Raw genomic sequence first — 15812 nt, 5'->3', positions numbered from 1 at the left:
TCTGTACTAAATTTTAACGAGCCCTAGGCAGCCCAGAATCCAGATCTGGTTGCTGACTCCCTGGAAGGCAGGCAGTTCTCAAGTGGGGGCCTGAAGGAAGGCAGCACACAGTGCAGTGGATGCTTCTTGGGAGGAAAAGAGCCTGATCCCTCACCTTCTGCTAGGAAATTGTTGCTTAGTCTGTTTTGTACCTGTTCCTTTCCATTTGGTATGACCTTCAATCATCTTGACCTTTTCCTGGCCAAATACCTTCTTGGACCCAAATGATCATTGTATCATAGTCTTCTGGAAAGCAAACCTCACTTTTTGCTGTGTGTTCTTTAACATTTACATGAGATTATTTTGCTGTAGCTTAATCTTCCTTAGCCCACTACCACTGTGGTAGAATGTTCTAGGTGGTGGTGTAGTGCCTTTTGATTAATTTAAGTATTTAATTTTCATCTTATTTCCTTGGATCTGTTTGGCCTCTCAAATGACCTGAGGTTTCTGTTAAAAAGATTGATGTTACTAGCTCTTGTAGAGGAAACTAATAAAGTATCTGTGTGTGACCATGGGTCTATATCATATCTGTACTACTCTCTCTGCCAAAGGTTTGATTTAGGTGACTTACTGCCCAATGATAGTTCTTATTCTTTGTTTTCAAACTATTAGCTGCACCGTTAAGCCAAGAGAAGACATTAGCAGCAAATGATCAAATAAGGGTGTTCTTTTATTTTGGGAAGCTACATTTTTCTGGAGCTTTATGAAGAGTACTCCCTTATCCTGGTTCTGGTTTTGTTTCCTTTGTATTTGTTTTATGTTCAATATTGGGATACCTATTTTATAATTTTATAATGAGTCCTTTGAAAAAAAGTGATTCAGAAGGGATCAAAGTAAGCTATGACCTTCTAGCCCTCTTTCACCCAAAATCTTTGCTCTGGGAGAAGCTGATGTGAAACATTGATGCCATAACTTGCTGATTATGCTATTTCCTGAAGTATTGGATCAGTTGATCAGAGTTTGGCCATGTCAAAATATTTTGACATAAAACCTCTACTGTGGCCCCCCTTGGGTAATCTGGTTTCTCGGATAAAGTTTTGAGGTCATTCAAGAAAGGCCCTCAGTCCCCATCTTTCATCCCAATGACTGGGGGAAGGTCAATATTCACTTTCCCGTGACATTCAGCAAAGTGCCATAAGCACCTCCAAGGCCTTTTTTTTTTTTCTCCAGTGGGAGAGACCCAAGTGTCCTGGATGGCAAGTGATTCTTCACTGGGGAGCAGTAACAGGAACAGACCTGTTGGGCTGTGAGGAGGCAGCACTAAAACTGAATGGAATTGCAGTAAGAGCACATTTGAAACTACCCGGGATAGCTATATGATTGATTCTAATCTTGGCAAAAGGCATCACCAGCGCCCGGCCGGCAGGGCTCAGCGGTTGAGCATCAACCTATGATCCAGGAGATCGAGGTTCATTCTGCGTCAGGGAACATGCCCGGATTGCGGGCTTGATCCCCCGGGGGGGGGGGGGGGCATGTGGGAGGCAGCCAATCGATGGCTCTCTCATCATTGATGTTTTTCTCTCTCTCTCCTTTCCTCTTTCTGAAATCAATAAAGATATATTTTTTTTAAAAAAAGAAGGCATCAACAGGTTCTATTTCATGTTCCCTCACATCTTCCCCACCCTCAGAACCAGAGAAAAGATTAGGTGGACCAAAGTTAAGCTCATCAAGCCCCCAAGCTAATGCCTTAATAAAAGATTTATTTCATCTCACATTGGGACTATTAGTCTCCTTTTCAGATTTGGAATGGAAGCATTTTCTGCTAAAGGGTTTATTTAACTCGCTCATTAATATTATGTAGTCCTTAACCTGAGGGTTATTAGAATTGTATGAAAAGTGTGAAATTCAAAAGGAAAGCATTGTCTCTCCCAGTGACCTCCTCTCTCACCATCTCCCTCTGACTAGCTCTTGATTGTCAGGGAAAGAGAAGAGGCCTCAGGAAAGGAATCTGTTTTCTTGGTGGCACCTCCCCCACAAATGCCTAAAGTGAGGACAAAGGACGAAAGCTCTGCACTACTGCCCATGGCCCACCACTCAGACTAGAGATCACTGAGGGAGTAAGTGCCCTACTTGGGAAAAGAGCCATTTCATTCAATGAGGAAATGGAGCCAGCCTCTGACCCTTGCTTTAGTCTGAACCTCCAGCCTTTAGCCAGATGCTTTTTCAGTTGATTGATTCCTGGAGCCCTGAGTCCTGGGTTCCTCTGCCTCTGGTTTGTCCTTGTGCTGCCTTTGCAGGGGTTTGCTTTCATTGTGACAAGGCCTTTTGCACCCAGTGCATAATATGACCAAAACAGGTTCTGTTATAGGAGGGCCATGTGTCTTTGGAGTCCTGTATCACATGGTAACAGGTTACCAGGGTCATCTATATAGTCCTATTCATAGCTACAAATGGGAGAAAAGAGGATTACAATGAACCCAACCATGGAGTGGGAACACACTCCAAAGTTAATTCACACCTCATTTCCAGACCAAGGATTGACCAATCATGTGCCTATTAGTCATTTGCAGCCTTTTGCAAGTGATTATTCAAAAACACACTTGACAGTCTCCTGCCCCTGAGAACTGTTCACTGGCCCATGGACACTGCTGTTTGAAACAGGTGGCTTTTGTCATGAGAGTCATGGTTTAAAAGCAAAAGGCACTAGAATTAGAGACTACTTTTCTGCTATGTTTTGAGATCTGTTATTCTCTTGCAGAACTTTTTCACTAGTCTGAGACTCCTTGTTTAAGAGTAAAGCAAATTTCACTCCAAATTAGGATGGATAAAGCTCAGTTTCATAGAATCTTGGTTCAAGCATTTCTTCTAAATCACCTTTTTCAAAGTCTAGGTCTTTGTGGGACAACTGCAGGGGAGCTAAGATGTTAATGGGTGTATTCAGATCTTTTGTACTAAATATGTGTGCATTAGGATCCAGGCACATTCCATTGGGGGAGGGGGTCACCATTTGTTTTGAGCATGGAATCAAAATGGGATAAGGGATATAGGGAGTAATATGAAGAAGTGATGGTTTTCTCTTAAAACTTCAGGAAGTTAATTTGATCCAGAAGACCTTTGGTAACAGCTGTTAAGTTGCTGCTTTACGTGGCCCCCAAAGTAAAGGGCTTGCAAAAGCTAGACAGATTCCTACTGCCTCACACTTCCTGAGACTGCTTGTCTGTCTCAGCACTGAGGGCCATGAGGAAGAAGACACTTCCTGACTATTGCCTTCCATTCCACTTTCCCCCACTCTCTTGCTCTGAAGTCTGGATGCTCTTAGCCTTTGATGTTCATAAGTAGATCTTGCCATAAAGCTTCTTAGACCCCCTGTTCTAGAGGATGTTCCCTTGGGGTTTTGCTTGTGGAGTGAAAGGGAAGGAGAGACAAAGGGGCAGGGTAGATTTTTCCATCCCAGCGCTTGGTAACCTTACCAGCTCCAGAGCCTCAGAATCCTGCCTAGCTCCTTGTTCCTCCTGGTTCCATGCAGGTGTGATCCTCTTTACTGTTGTCCTGTTGTTTGCCCCTCTGTGACAGCCTGCTGACCTTGCCCCATGCCCTAAGGGAAACCAGATGATCTCCAGTGGCTACCTGAGTCAGACTCTTCCATCTTTTCCCTTTCTTGAACTCTTTTCCCCAACATATCTTCTCCAATAGCCCAGTTAGCAACTATAGAATAAAATACAGAAGGAGGGGAAGCTCATTTTGAAGCAAAAATATCTGAAACTGCAGTGTGACAATAAGCCTTACTCCCATTCCCCTCCACCTCACTTTTTCAACTAGTTCAATACTTATATTCTTCAAGTTTCCATAGCCACATTCAGTTGTTCACTCACTGCTGTAGCTGGGTCTTGTTGCCTCACCCATATAGTTCCATGAACTAACTCACATCTCAAGGTTTTGATTCACAGATTGAATATAAAACAAAACAGGGCAGCCAGGCTTGACCAATTGATTTCACTTGGGCAATACACTGACCAGAGGTTTTTGACCTCCAGCATATAAATCAGCCTGGAGTCACACAGCCCAACTTTAGTCATCACCCTCAAAGTTCTTGGTAGAGCCTCTAATAACACAGTGGGTGGGGACTATGAAGTGTGGGAGGGGCTGCAGCAAAGCAGGGAAGGAGCATCCAGGGGAGAGCTGCCAAGCAGTTGAAGCCCGGCTGAGGACACTCCCCTCCAGTTCCTTTCCTGCATCCACCCCCTGGCCCACGGATCCTGTCACTACTGCCCAGCTGACACTAGGGAGAGCCAAGCAGAGGTGGAGGGTAGGGACACCTGGGGAAAATGGCTTGGGGCTTGAGGAGTGGCATGAGCTGCAGCCTCAGCACCTGTCGGTCCTCCAGTCCCCTCTTTCCCTTTACAACCCCAGCAGCCTGGGTGACAACAGGGTGGCCAATCATTCAGCAGAAGGAAAGTGCACAAAGTGTAAGTACAATCCGAGGTGCTCTTACCTAGAGGGAGAAACAGAACATTACAACTTGTGACAAGGACTATGATGAGGGAAGAGCAAGGTCTGATGGGAGCACAGGAAGGGGCATGTAAGCTGGTGTTGGGAGTCATGGAAAGCTTTCTGCAGAAACTTATTTTGACTCTTGAAGTGGTTGATTAGAAGTTAGCCAAAGACAGAGTGGGGAGAAGGGTGTTCCAGGCAAGAATAGTGCATGCTTACCTGGACATCCAAAATAATGTGGTTGGTATGTGGGTGTGTTTGGGGGTAGGATGAGCTATAACGAGGAATGGGGCAGGTGAGATGAGATCATGAATGATCTTATAAGTACAGTGAACATACACAAATATACTTATTAATAGCACCCCCTTTCACTCTCAGAAGCATCCTGGTTTGGATGATATGGTAACCGTATCATATGGTAACCCTACTGGTGACGTACTAAGGAGTTTCAATTTTATCATGGGAGCAATAAGGAGCCAGTGAGGATTTTAAGCAGGGTACTGACAAGCTCAGATTCACACAGTTAAAATTGACTGGCAATAATGTGAAAAATGGATTGGGTGGGGGAGCAAGAGTGAAGAAAGGGAGACCAATTAGGAAGCCATGCAGTTGTCCAAGTGAGAGATGAGGACGGCCAAGGCAAGAAAAGTGCTGGTGAAGAGACCAATATGCAATATATTTTGGAGGAAAATGCAATAACAGAACTTGGTGATGTGTTGATATAGGAACTGACAGAGAAAGAGGAGTCCAGGACAATTTCCATCTTTCTGGCCTGAGTTTCTGGTGGATGCTGGTACTGTGGAGTATGAGGGATGATGCTAAGTTTAAGTTGTCTAGGGGACCTCACTAGCAGTCACTGCAGTCAGTTGACAGACTGAGGTCATCAATACAGTTTTGCAAACACACCCTCTCCGGATAGTCATGAAGTAGTGGGGCTGCAAACTAGGCTCGCCTTATGTATCCTGGGTGTTTGAATCCAAAGTACAAGGAAAAATGGGAGAGGTTATAGAATGGGAGCAAAACTAGGGAACAATAAAGAAATGTACAAGATGAAAATCTGGGTTATAGGTTACCTAAAGGATAAAGATAAATATAAGCCAACAAAGAAGGCTCTAAAAGAAGGAGATGTGGGGTGTTTTTAAAACTATAGGCAGTTTAAACAGCATTATAGACAATTTGGGAAATGTGTGTAAAAAGCCCTAACCCATAATCTGCCACCTCATTACAATTATGATTATTTTGGTGTATTTGGAAGGTATGCATGAGTGAAGCAAGAACAGCAGCAGCGGGTTAAGTAAAGAAAATCTATGGTAACAGTTTAACAGGGTCCAAGGTCAGACTTGGAAGGCTACATCAGCAACCCAGATAGGGGATGGCAATCAGGGCCTCATTAAAAAGGGGAGCAAGGGCTTCAGAGAACAGGAAAAAAGTCCCTATGCCTTTGTTTAAGTTAAAATGCTTACTTTGAGATAAGTACAGATTCACATCCAGTTGTGAAAAATAATACAGAGCGAGCTCATGTGCCCTTTACCTGGCTTCTCCCAATTGTAACATCTTGCAGAATCAATACAGAAGAGACCAGCAATGCCATCATCACAAGGAGCCCTCAGTGACTCTTGTAAAGTCACAGCTACTTCCCTCCTACTGCTCCCCCTCCTTAACCCCTGGCAACTACTAATCTGTTCTTTATTTCCATAATTTTGTCATTTCAAGAATCATAGAGCACGTAACTTTTGGGGATTGGCCTTTTATGTTTCAGCCTAGTTCTCTGTAGATTCATCCAAGTTGCATATATCAATAGTTTGTTCCTTTCTAGTGTGAGTAGAATTCCATCGTATATATGTACCACAGTTTGTTTAACCATTCACTCACTGAAGGACATATGTGTTTCCAGTTTTGGACTATTAATAATAAAACTGAGAGGAAACAAGATGGCAGCATAGGTAACAGTTGTACCTGCTGCCTCCCACAACCACATCAAAATTACAACTAAAATACAGAACAATCATCACTCAGAACCCCCTGAAATCTAGCTGAACAGAAGCACTACAACCAGGGAACTGAAGGAGCAATGAGACCAGCAGGAGGGTTGGAGACACTGGCGGATCAGGGCTGAATCACTGAGACGTGGCCGGGGCCCACACCTGATGCCGAAGTTTAAACTCGGGAGGGCCATCTCGGCAGTCTGGGTTTCCCGGAGAGTGAGGGGTCCCAGCCCCACATCAAACCCCCCAGCCCAGGGCACCAGGGCCAGGAAGAGAAGTCCCCACAACTTCGGGCTGTGAAAACCAGTAGGGACTGTCTCTGAGGGTCTCGTGGGTGCGGGAGTCCCAGGCAGCTCCTCTTAAAGGGTAGGAGCATGGACTCACTCAGTCGTGCTCCCTCTGAGCCCCAGCGCCGGGCAGCAGCTTGAAAGGAAACTGGGACACTTGGGAGGAACTAACCTGCCTGAATTTAGGGCAAGAGGTGGAGGAGCAGCTTTCTCCCAGGCAGGAGGGATGGCCCAGGCCATTGCTCCTTTAGTGGCCCCGCCCCGGGGAATTCCTGGAGGCCCTGCCCCTCCCTACCTGCAAGCTCATCCAATCCATTTCCACTGGCTTTTCTGTGTAAGTGGCCTCTTGAGCCTCATGCTTAGGACTTTCCCAAAATCTCTCAAACAAGCAGCAGCCCCATAAGGCTTGATAAGTGGCCCCAGGCCTTGTACTAGTGGAAGCCTGCATTGGTTCATAGCTTGGCCTCTCCTGGGCAACGCCAAGCCCAGCACAAGCAGCAGCCAACTATGGTTTGCTGTGTAGCTCATGCTGGGTGGCCCTGGGCAAGACACAGGCAGAGGCTGATTTGCACCTCCTGGGAAGCCCCAGAGACAGTGCACCTGGTGGTCAGACTCGACCACACTGGATTACAACCCTACCACATCCATAAGTGACACACTCAAGGGGCACACTTGGTGAACACCAAAGCTCCACTGAAGTAAATCCTGCTCCATAGGGGTGTCACCAGCACAGCAGCTCTTTGGCTGTAGTTGCAGCTGGTCTTCAAAGCTGATTGGCCTGGGAGCCAATTCCTCCCAATGATGCCAACAGCAATCAAGGCTCAACTACAGTAGGACAGTGCACACAGCCCACACAAGGGAGCACCGAGAAGGCCCAGCTCAGGTGACTGAGGAGGCTGAGCCACTGGACCCTACAGGACACCTACTACACAAAGCCACTCTACAAATTCCAGGAAACATAGCAGCTCTACCTAATACATAGAAACAAATACCTGGAAACAGCCAAAATGTGGAAGCAAAGAAACATGTCACAAAGGAAAGAACAGAAGAAATCTCTAGAAGAGGAATTAAATGAAATAGATCCAAGCAAGCTAACAGATACAGAGTTCAGAATTTTGTTTATAAGGATTCTCAAGCATATTAGTAACAGTGTTACGAAAACAACTGAGAAAATTGATGACATAATAAAGTACCAGTTTGAAATGAAGGCTACACGAACTGAAATGAAGAATAATTTACAAGGAGTCAACAGTAGAGTAGAGGACGCTGAGAATCAAATCAGCAATTTGGAACATGAGGAAACAAAAAACACCCAACCAGAAGAGCAAAAAGAAAAAAGAATCCAGAAATATGAAGATAGTATAAGGAGCCTCTGGAACAACTTCAAGTAGCCCAACATTTGTATTATTGGGGTGCCAGAAAGAGAAGAAAGAGAGCAAGAAATTGAAAACCTATTTAAAAGAGGCCCACAGCAAGACACATAATTAAAATGCCAAAGGTTAAAGGCAAAGAGAGAATATTAAAAGCAGCAAGAGAAAAGCAATTAGTTACCTACAAGGGAGCACCCATATGACTGTCAGCTGATTTCTCAACAGAAACTTTACAGACCAGAAGAAAGTGGCAAGAAATATTCAAAGTGATGAAAAACATGGAACGACAACCAAGATTTCTCTACCCAGCAAAGCTATCATTTAGAACTGAAGGTCAGATAAAAAGCTTCACAGATAAGTAAAAGCTAAAGGAGTTCATCACCACCAGACCTGCACTACAGGAAATGTTGAAGGGTCTTCTTTAAGAAGAAGCTAATGAACAAAAGAATCTGACAAATTAAATAGAACCACAGACATTGATGCATGCAACCAAAGATCATATTTCAGAGGGAAGAGGGAAGGGGGGTGGAGGGTGGGAAGAGATTAACCAAAGAAGTTATATGCATACATGCATAACCCATGGACACAGTCAATAATGTGATGAAGGTCAGGGAGAGAGGGTCAATTGGGGGTGGAAATGGGACACCTGTAACACTTTCAACAATAAAGATGAAAGAGAAAGAAAGAAAGAAAGAAAGAAAGAAAGAAAGAAAGAAAGAAAGAAAGAAAGAAAGAAAGAAGGAAGGAAGGAAGGAAGGAAGGAAGGAAGGAAGGAAGGAAGGAAGGAAGGAAGGAAGGAAGGAAGGAAGGAAGGAAGGAAGGAAGGAAGGGAGGAAGGAGAAAGAAAAAGAAAGAAAGAAAGAAAGAAAGAAAGAAAGAAAGAAAGAAAGAAAGAAAGAAAGAAAGAAAGAAAGAAAGAAAGAAAGAAAGAAAGAAAGAGAGAGGGAGGGGGAGAGAGAGAGAGAGAGAGAGAGAAAGAAAGAAAGAAAGAAAGAAAGAAAGAAAGAAAGAAAGAAAGAAAGAAAGAAAGAAAGAAAGAAAGAAAGAAAGAGAAGAAAAAAAGAATAAAACTGGCCCGGCGGGCATGGCTCAGCAGTTGAGCATTGACCTATGATCCAGGACATCGCCATTTGATTCCAGATCTGGGCACAGGTCTGGGCTCATGCCTGGGTTGTAGGCTCAATCCCCAGCAGGTGGCGTGTAGGAGGCAGCCAGTCAATGAATCTCTCTCATCACTGATGTTTCTATCCTCTCTCTCCCTCTCTCTGAAATCAATAAAAAGATTTTTAAAAAAGAATAAAACTAGCCCTGGCTGGGCCCTGGCCAAGTAGCTCAATTGATTAGAGTGTTGTCCTGATACACCAAATTGTGGGTTCAATCCCCGGTCAGGTCACATACAAGAATCAACCAAGTGGAACAACAAATTGATGTTTCTCTCTCTCTCTCCCCTGCTTGCTCTCTCTCTAAAATCAATCAATAAAAAAGGAATAAAACTGCTATGAATATTGATGTACAGATTTTTATGTGAACATAAGTTTTTACTTCTCTGAGATAAACATCAAAAAATGCAGTTGCTGAGTCATAGTATGATAGTTGCATGTTTAGTTATTTTAAGAAACTGCCAAACTGGTTTTCACAATGACTGTACTGTTTTCCATTCCTACCAGCAGTGAATGAATGGTCCAGTTTCTCCCCATCCTCACCAGCCTTTGGTGGTGTCGCTGTTTTTTTAGTTTTTGTTGCGCCATTCTGGTAGGCATGTTGCGATCTCTCATTGTGGTTTATTTGTATTTGCTTAATGGCTGATGATGTTGAACATTTTTTCATGTGCTTATTTGCTATCCTTTCTATCTTTGCTGAAGTGTCTGTCAAATCTTTTTGGATCTTATTTAAGCCTTCTGTTTTAGGTGGTTCCCTCTGACACAACTCCAGCAAGGGAAGGGAGAGGTGGAACATCACCTCATGACTGCCAGTTGGGGATCCAAAGTACAGGTCCCCACTCAGCCCCCATTGACAACCTAGTTAGGAACCTCTCAGTTACTGTTAGGAAAGGATGGGAGTTCCAGCCTCAATTAGGCTTCAACTGACACCTCCTGGCTGGAAGGGGTAGGAGTTCCTCATTACTGCTCCCCACATGGCCTCCCTTGACACCATAGGGTGAGAAGGGTATGGCCTCATTACTGCTGGGTGACGGTGAAATTCTTAGCTCCGGACTAGATCTGACACCACCCAGCCAGGAAGGGAAGTGTTGCCTTGTAACTGCCTAGTGGGGGTGGAAGTCTGAGCTCGACATATGATCTCCAATAAGACCCCTGGAGGCGGGTCTAGATACCATTCATCAGGGATGAAATCCCAGGTCCCTACTAGGCCTGCTCTGACACTTCCTGGCAGGGGCATGGGCAGGGAGCTTGTGGGCAATGTCTCCTTACAGATTGAAACTGAGTATCTGCTCCCCACTAGGGCCTTTGCTGGTGGGGGTGGTGCCATAGTTTTTCCTGTGGTGTTTAGCTATGGTAGAGAGAGTAACATATACAGTTTTCTGTCTTCCTAGGCTGCCCGTTTCCTAGAGAGAGATGACTTTTGCTATGGCTTTTTTCCCCTTGCACCTATTCGTGTTTCCAGGTTGTCAGCTTCTTCAGCCATGTCTGGAATGTATGAAGCAAAAAGAAAACCCACGGAACTCACCACCATATTGTTCCTTGAGTCTACAACCCTTAGTCAGTCTGCTTTCTCTCCACCTTTTGGAGTCTTCTATGATTGTTTCATATATACTGTCCAGAGATTTTGGTGGTACTTAGCAGAAGGAAAAGGCAAATGTATGTCTACTCCATCTTCCAAGATTCAATATGCCTTTAGAAAAAAAAAAACTTTGTATTGACATAAAACACAGAAGAAAGTGAATATTCAATAATTATTAGCTCAATGAATTTTCACAAACTGAACATACTTAGACCCAGATCCAAAAACAATATCACCAGCACCCCAGAAGTCCCCTTTCACTCCATTTCAGCCACAACTCTCCATACTAGAGTAGCTCCTACCTCTGTGGCTCTTACCTAGCTAGTCTAGAAGAAGGACATTGAAAGATTGTGACCTATTCTGACTGGCTTAAAGCTCTCTCCACACACACACACACACACACACACACACACACACACACACCCTTGAGCTTAGGCCTGCAGTTTTTGGCAAAAGAAACTTCTATCAATTTGATTTCCTTCCTTAGGTTTGAAAGTTCTTCACAGACCGAGGTTCAAATTTGGGCTCCATTGCTTACCAAATGTACAGTGTAGTGATTGAGAGCATGGGTTTTGGAATCAAACCTAGTTGAAATTCCAGTTCTATCACTTTTCATTACATAGTCTAGCAAAGGGTAACAACAGTACCAACCTTGTGATGTTGTGAAGATTAAATTAAGTAACTCATGTGAACTGTTTAAATGGTGCTGGGTATATAAGCCAACCTTCAATAAATGGTAGGTATTACCATTACTAGTATTAGGACTGTTGTGAATATTAAATGATATAAATTATGTAAAGTACCCGATACAGTTCCTTGCACTCAGTCTTTGTTCTCTTCTTTCCTCCCTGCAGGGGAACAAGAAGTTGTACCAATTGTAACTTTGGTCTCATGGGTTGAAGGGAGGGACAGAAAAGCTTCAGTGGGAATAGTAGCTATGCTTTAGTGTCCTTCTCAGGCCTCCTGGGAATATGCAACCTGCTTCCTTTTGACAGATTTCCTTCCCTTGTTCAGGAACAAGGTCAGCTCCCACTGTCTTTCTTTATGCCCCTACTGAGGACTCATCAGTGAAAGACTGCATGGGGAAGAAAGCAATGCCGATAGGAAAGCCAACTTCTCTGCATAGGCTGAGGTCTACCTGGCCCTCAGCTCTAACACTATTCTATTTCCCTCTTAGTTTGGTGGAGTAAAGTCCCTGTACAGTCCTAGGCTAATACAACTTCATGCACTAGCTTTGCCCCCGTGAATCCTTTCCTCTCTCTGGCAAATGGTATCAGCTGCCTTTGCCCAGGCCTACCTCAGTGAAATCTCAAGGTGGCTCCCAGTACCTCAATTTGGGGGTTAAGGGGAGAGTTTGTCACTAAATGTCCAAAGTGCAGTTTGATATGACCTTCATTTTCAAACTATGTTACTACACATTTTTGTGAGGGGAGAAGGAAAGAGTATCCTGAAGTTAGAGTTAAGGCATTATAGCTCCCCAAAGTTTAGGAATCGACTGGCTACTCTCATAATTGAATGTAAGTTATGAAATCCCAATCCACCTTGTTCCACTGCTGAGAAATTTGCTATAGCCTCTAGATTTATGGTGTTGCCCTTCTCTCTGCAGACAGCAGATGGCCTCATTAGCCCAAACTCAATGTCACTGGCAAATGCATGGGAAGGGAAGTTTGCAAAGGTTCTAGATGCTCAGTAATATTTTGACTAACAGAAATGTGTAAGTAAATTGACGGTTCAGTTTAATTCCCTAAAAAAAAAAAAAAAAAAAAAAAAATTCTGAGTTAATGGGGGTTAAGCAGAACCTTCTAATTGTTCCACTCCTTGTGGTTGAAAATTCATCCCAAATTCCCAAATCATCTTCACTGCCTCAGCTAGTAATAGGAATCCTGGGTAAGGTTGCAGGATTTAGAAAAGAAAAATATACGATGTCACTTGAAACCATGAAAATACTAGAAGAAAACATAGGCAGTAAAGTCTCGGACATTTCCCTAGCAATATTTTTTCTGATATACCTCTTCATACAAGAGAAACAAAAGAAAAAATAAACAAATGGGACTAGATCAAACTAAAATATTTTTACATAGCAAAGGAAACTATCAACAAAGTGAAAAGACAACCCACTAACTGGGAGAACATATTGGCCAATAATACACCTAATAAGGGGTTAATATTCAAAATTTATAAAGAACTTATAAAACTCAACACCAAAAAAACCAATCCAATTTAAAAATGAGCAAAGGGCTTGAATAGACAGTTGTCCAAAGAGGACATACAGATGTCCAATAGACATATGAAAAGATGCCCAACATCACTAATCATCAGAGAGATGCAAATTAAAACCACAGTGAGATATCACCTCACAACTGTCAGAATGCCTATCATCAATAAATGAACAAACAACAAGAGTTGGCAAGGATGTGGAGAAAGGGGAACCCTCATGCACTGTTGGTGGGAATGCAAATTGCTGCAGCCACTGTGGAAAGCAGTATAGAGTGACTTCAAAAAATTAAAAATGGAACTGCCTTATGACCCAGAGATTCCACTTCTGGAAATTTATCAGAAAAAACCCCAAAACACTAATGAGAAAGAATATATGCACCCCTATGTTCATAGCAGCATTATTTACAATAGCCAAGATGAGGCAGGAGCCCAAATGTCCATCAATAGATGAGTGGATAATAGAATACTACTCAGCCATAAAAAAGAAGACAAGTTTACCCTTTGCGACAGCATGGATGGACTTGGAGGACATTATGCTAAGCCAGTCAGAGAAAGACAAATACCATATGATTTCACTCATATGTGGGATCTAATGAACAAACTGAACTAACAAGGAAAATAGAGACTGACTCATAGATACAGAGCAGGCTGATAGCTCTGGGGTGGGGTAGGGAGTTGAGGGATTGAGCAAAAAAGAAAATAAAAGAACTCATGGACATGAACAACAGTGTGGTGATTGTGGGGGGAGGGAGAGGTAGTGGAGGGCATAGAGGGATAAGTGGTGATGGAAAAAAATAATACATGGTGTCAAATAACACTGACATTATATATCTTTAAAAATAAGACAGATGGAGAGAGGAAGGCAGACCAGCTAGGCTTCTAAGGGCCTGAGAAACAGCACAGCAGTGAGTTACCTGGATTTTCTTTTTGCCTTGTATATCATGGACTGGGTGCTGGAGAGGCAGGCCACCCAGGAATGCCAATGAGCACAGACAAAAAGGCCCTAACAAAATCCACCCCTCTCTAGGTAAAGGAGCAGAAAAGGGACAGCTTAAAAAAGACAGAACTTATAGACAATAATCATTCTATGGCAACCAAACACCACAAAGAAAGCCTGCCCCATGCCAGCAAAGACTTAGTGGGAAGCCACAATGTCCACTCTCACCAGGCTATAAGTAGGTTCCCAGAACCCCCTTACTGGAGTGGTTTCAGAAAAATCCTAGGATGGGGCTGGGGCTTTCATTACCAATAGCTGGTAAAGAGGCCTCTCACCCCATAGTGCCAGTGGAGGCACATCCTACCCTCTCAGTGGGGGCCTGATGGGGGGCCTGAATGCTCACCCTTGCTGGATCCCTGGGTATCCACCAAGGCTGAGTGGAGACTCTGGACTTCTATCTCATATGGCTGTTATGAGACCATGTCCCCCTTCTCCCACCAGCAGTGTGTCTGAGGAGGCTGGCTTAAACAGAAGGTTTAAAAAAGATCCAGATTCTCATAACATCCAAACTGCAAATTTAAAAAATTACTTTTGCCCAAGAATCAGGAAGATCTCAAGTTGACTGAAAAAAAGATCATCAATAGATGCCAGCACAGGGATAACAGATGTTAGAATTATCTGACAAAGATTTTGAAGTAGCCATCATCATAAAAATATGTCAATGAACGAATACGAACACACTTGAAACAAATGAAAAAAATCAAGTCTCAGCAAAGAAATAGAGGTATAAAGAGACAAATGAAAATTTTAGAACTGAAAAATATAAAAACTCAATGGATGAGCTGAACATCAGAGTGGAGGGGCCAGAGGAAAGTGCCAGTGAATTCAAAGATAAAACAATAGACATGACCCATTATGAATATTAAGAGAAAGTAGATGGGAAAGAAAAAAGGAACAGAACCTTGGGGACTAGCACCACTATAACAAAGGGAGGAGAGGAGAAAGAGGATGGGGCTAAAAACGTACCAGAAGAAATAGTGGCTAAAAACTTCCTAAATTTGGCAGAAGATGTAAATCAGCAGTTTCAAGAAGCTGAGTAAACCCCAAACAGAATAAATCCAAATATAATCCACACCAAAACACATCACAGTCACACTTCTAAAAGCCACAGACAAAAAGTCTTAAAAGCAGGGAGAGAGAAATGACACCTTTCTTATATGGGAGAAACAATTCAAATGATGCAGATTTCTCATCAGAACCATGGGAGCCAGAAGGGAAAGCTGAAAGAAAAGAACTGTCAGTCTAGAATCCAGTAAAACTATCCTTCAGGAATGAAAGGGGAGAATCAAGATATTCTTAGATGAAGGAAAATTAAGAACTATTTGTAATCAGCAGACCTACTCTGAAAGAATAGCTAAAGGAACTTCTCTATACAGAAAATAATTGTTAAAAGAAGGAATCGCATCTCAGAATATCAGGAAAGAGGAAAGAACGTGGTAAGCAAAAATATGGGTAAATACATTAGGCTTTCTTTCCCCTCTTAAGTTTTCTAAATTATGTTTCATGGTTGAAGCAAAACTTATAGCCCTCTCTGATGTGGTTCTCAATGTTTGTAGATATAATACTTAAGACAATTAAATATGTGTCTATTATACTTAAATAAAGCTAGAAAAATTTAAGAATATAAAAAAAGTTATATCATAAATTAGGGAGAGTAAAGGGAAATAAGGTTTCTACACTTCACTCAAACTGGTAAAATATCAACACCAATAGGCTATGATAAATAATGTATATGTTATATATTATC

This window comes from Miniopterus natalensis, chromosome X, assembly GCF_054644295.1.
Source record: "Miniopterus natalensis isolate mMinNat1 chromosome X, mMinNat1.hap1, whole genome shotgun sequence".
NCBI lineage: Eukaryota > Metazoa > Chordata > Mammalia > Chiroptera > Miniopteridae > Miniopterus > Miniopterus natalensis.
The sequence above is the reverse complement of the archived record's forward strand: the minus strand, read 5'-3'. Positions refer to the sequence as shown.